Raw genomic sequence first — 206 nt, 5'->3', positions numbered from 1 at the left:
GGCGGCTCCCCAAGTTCTGCGCGCTGGGATCTCTCGCGACTCCCCGGATCCGCCTCTATTTGAAGGGTCTGGAAGCGCACGGGCCCGCCTCCGTCGTGACGTACATGGCCATATAAGGGAAGCAGGAAGCCCTAATATGGAAAGGCGGCCGGGAGGACCCGGAGTGACGTGAAGCCCCCGGTCCCAGACCGGCGGGCACTGCCATC

Source organism: Myotis brandtii, unplaced genomic scaffold (assembly GCF_000412655.1).
Source record: "Myotis brandtii unplaced genomic scaffold, ASM41265v1 scaffold668, whole genome shotgun sequence".
Taxonomy (NCBI): Eukaryota; Metazoa; Chordata; class Mammalia; order Chiroptera; family Vespertilionidae; genus Myotis; species Myotis brandtii.
Note: the sequence above shows the minus strand (reverse complement) of the source record.